The following is a 3,989-nucleotide window of genomic DNA, read 5'->3' as shown; positions in this document are numbered from 1 at the left end:
CCTTCATCACTTCCAGACTTGATTATTGCAATGCGCTTTATATGGGTCTCAATCATTCATCACTGAATCGCTTGCAGTTAGTCCAGAATGCAGCTGCGAGGTTGCTGACTGGTACTAAGAGGAGAGAAAGCATTTCTCCTGTCCTAGCATCTCTTCATTGGTTACCGGTGCAGCATAGGATCCATTTTAAGATTTTATTATTTGTGTATAAAGCATTAAATGATCTAGCCCCATCATACTTGTCCGAACTTCTCAGCTATCAGCAATCCTCTCGCTCTCTCAGATCCTCTGATAAACTTTTCTTGCATATACCTCGCTCTCGCTTGAAATTTAAGGGGGATCGGGCTTTTTCTGTAGCCGGTCCTCGACTATGGAACAGCATACCTCTGGACATTAGATCTGCGCCTTCCCTTCCTGTTTTTAAATCCCGCCTGAAGACTTATCTGTATTCCTTGGCTTTTGGATGAAATGTATGTTTGTGTATGTTAACGTGTTTTGTTTTGATTATGTGTTTTTGAGTCATTTCTTTTTATTCTCTTAATCTATATATTTACTTTATTTGTATATGTACAGCACTTTGGCATACACTAGCTGTTTTTAAATGTGCTATATAAATAAACTGACCTTGACCTTGACCTTAATACAAAAGCGTTATCATTAACATTACGTGAACAGAAACTGAACTGCACTTCTTTTTTTCCTCTAAAAAAGTGACTTCTTCCGAAATTTTCTTTTTTCCTGGTGTAAACATGGCCTACATGTTTACTTTCATTAAATGGCATTACTACTACCACTACTACTACTAGGCTACTACCTATCATGTGGTTTATTTCGATTTTCATCTTTATGGGCACAAGCGCGTTTGAAAGAGAGCTTGCGCGCTTGCGGATAAGCTTTTGAAAGTTTTTGAAGCTTTTGAAACTTTTATAATGGTGTAAAGCTAAAAAAACATACATGTAATAAATACATGGTGTTGTTTGTAAAGCTGCCAGCGCACACAGTTTAACGACCGGTGTCGGCCGACACATTAAAGGGGTCATATGATGCTGCTAAAAAGAACATTATTTTGTGTATTTCAGAATCAGAATCAGAAAGAGCTTTATTGGGCGGCCTACAGTGAGCAGAGGCCGGGGGCTAGCGTGAGGAACGGCCGGAGGGTTAGAGTGAGCAGAGGCGGGTGGGCTTGAGAACGGGGCGGCCGGTGGATCCGACGAAGGAGCGTCCGGAAGGACATGTGACGACCCCGGGCTGGACTCCGCTTCGTCCACGGTGAAAGCCGATCCAGCGATCCACAGCACAAAGTTGTAGTATTTCCTCAGCAACCAGCACGGATCAGCTCCAGGCATGACGAAGCGGATATCATCCTCTTTTGGAAGACCAGACAAAGTAGTTTCACTTTCACTATGAAACACACAGCGCCTTCACGACATGGCGGCGGCAACAACAATACTACAGCGAGAATAAAAGTTACACCTTCTTTCTTTGCGTGAACATTTGGGTGGTGTTATGCAAATCTTCCCACATCGTGATGTAGACATGTGGGGGCGTGTTAGAACGAGCCGTTTTAGGTAGGCGTGGCTGACTCTTAACTTTTATAAATAATATCTCTTTGGATTTGAGACTTTAGTCTTTGCAACTTTACAGATCTTCTTTATGCACCAAGAGCTTGTAACACTCCAAAGAGAAAGGAAAAATTGAAATCGCATCATATGACCCCTTTAATAACATGTAACGTTAATGCGATAAGAGTGTGTATTGGTATTACATTTAACCTTACATGAAATAAAGCTTCGTTTATCGTTTACGTTTGTATTTCAGATTTAATCCCTCTAGAATAAACACATTATCGTTCATACACGTTCAATAACTTACATGTCCAATATATGTACGTTCATCGACCTAGCCAGGCCCAGATCTATAACTCGGCCATATAATTGCATCCTTTCATAACAACAATAATAAAAGGACGTAAATTAATTCCAGTCAGTTAATTCAAATTCAAAAAAAGACAACAATTTAAAAGATAATTACCTCAGAGGTTAACGTTACCGCGGAGATTAATTTATTAATGTAATTATGATTTCTCTTGACTGTATAGTTAATCTGCATGTTTATTCATACAAACCTATGTAATAGGCTATTTGACTGATAATTTTTTTTCTTTTCTCTCCCTTTTCCATTCTCAGATATTATACCATATACCATATATTAAATAATTTTTTCAACTTTAGTTTTAAACCATTAATGTTTGTTCTTCCCTCTTTTGAGTATTGATTGCCATCTAGTCCTGATTGCAGAGTTAAGCTCCAGCCCCAATCCTGTACTGCTGAAGCAGCTGATCAAGGTCTTCAGGGTTACCACAAACTGCCAGGCAGGTGTGTGGACAGCCTGGAGATAAACTCTGCAGGATGTTGGTCCTCCAGGACACCACTGTTGTAAGTGATCAACCTAGCAGTCATCCTGCCTCTCTTCTCAAAGGTGTCAAAACTAAAATACATTTTAATTTGTATTGATATATGCAATATTTCACTGAAATTCATTGATTTTTCCTCTTTTTCTCCATTTGGTTTGTGTCAGATGCAGATAAAGAGCCACCAGGAACAGGTCGCTGCATCTTTTGTCATGTAAGTACATTTAAATTTATTTAAAGCTGCATATTCATGCATCAAGTTATTCATTAGTTATTTCTTAAAGGGCCCATTTTTCCAAAAATGAAAGGTCTGTCATCATTTATTCACTCTTTGTTGTTTCAAACCTGTGTTACTTACTTACTGTATTACAATAATAAGCCATTTTTTATGCTCTTATTATAACGTTATGTATATGACAGTAGTTATTAATGTTCTGCATCTTTGTTTTGAGCTGCACGCGCTGAGGATGACCAGAATTAAGTATTTGATAGCAAGTTTTTAATCAATGGGATTTAACTCATAATTTATCTCATATAGAATACGCTTCGTTATTTATACAACATAATGTTAATATCCTACATATAGGCTATCTGCACAAAATGCCCCGAATGCATGAACGTGTCTGCGCGGCTCTGAATGAACTCCTTTTGTGGATGCGTTCTTCACGCAACAACGTGCAGAAACACGGCAACTAAACTCTAAAAATTTGTTTTAAATCTAATTTAAAAAATAAAAGCGTTTTATTATAATAAATATATTGTTGCTCTTTTGTTAGTTTTGACTGCTTTTATTGTCCTCATTTGTAAGTCGCTTTGGATAAAAGCATCTGCTAAATGACTAAATGTAAATGTAAATGTATAATAGTGTTCTCATTATAATGTTATGTATACGACTGTCCCAGTTATAGTTATTAATATTATGCATTGTTGTTTGTCCTGCTTGCGGTGCGCGCTGAAGAGATAATCACCGCAGCTCAACCAAATGCATCTTATACAAGATAAATAATATATATAGTTATTAATATTCTGCATTGTTGTTAGTCCTGCTTGCGCTGCTCGCTGAAGAGATAATCACCGTAGTACAACAATGAAACACTTACTGCAGCGCAACTCAACCAAACGCATCTTATACGAGATAAATAATATATACACGATATATATAAAATGGCTGAAATGTTTTGAAATCACTTGTACCCTACCTGATTGAAAAAATCCAGTTTTTCACTCTGCCTGTGTCAGTTTGACTTCAGCCCTAGTAATATTGCAGTGTTTTGCCAGAATATAACTTAACATTGTGTTAAAACCATTTTTAATTATGTACTCAATAATGCCTTCTGTTGCTGAAGTGGGAAAGAATTAACACAACACACACATATTGGATATGGATATGTATGTGAGTCAACGTGTTTAGAACTGAAATTTGAAAATGTTGTAAATGAATTATTTTAGTTTTTCATTCAGTTTTACCTTAATCTCAATCTCAATCTCAATCAACCACAGCTCTCTCATTGTCTCATTTAGTCATGCAGTTCATTCGCACTCTTTGTCACTCTCTGTGTATCTCTGCCATCAATAGCGC

The 3,989-nt window shown here is 37.3% G+C and overlaps 1 long non-coding RNA gene across 1 annotated transcript in view; it reads left to right on the top strand.

The window, feature by feature from the left end:
• The first annotated feature begins 2,357 nt into the window (after window positions 1–2,357).
• LOC107688611 (uncharacterized) overlaps window positions 2,358–3,989 on the top strand; it is a 2,076-nt gene continuing 444 nt past the window's right edge. Inside the window, exons 1-2 of the long non-coding RNA XR_001634248.1 lie at window positions 2,358–2,435; window positions 2,578–2,624. This is a non-coding gene — a long non-coding RNA (uncharacterized LOC107688611). The remainder of the gene's footprint in view (window positions 2,436–2,577; window positions 2,625–3,989) is intronic.

Source organism: Sinocyclocheilus anshuiensis, unplaced genomic scaffold, assembly GCF_001515605.1.
Source record: "Sinocyclocheilus anshuiensis isolate Anshui unplaced genomic scaffold, SAMN03320099.WGS_v1.1 scaffold557, whole genome shotgun sequence".
In the NCBI taxonomy this organism is placed as follows: Eukaryota; Metazoa; Chordata; class Actinopteri; order Cypriniformes; family Cyprinidae; genus Sinocyclocheilus; species Sinocyclocheilus anshuiensis.
This window is presented reverse-complemented; position numbering and strand designations above follow the sequence as displayed.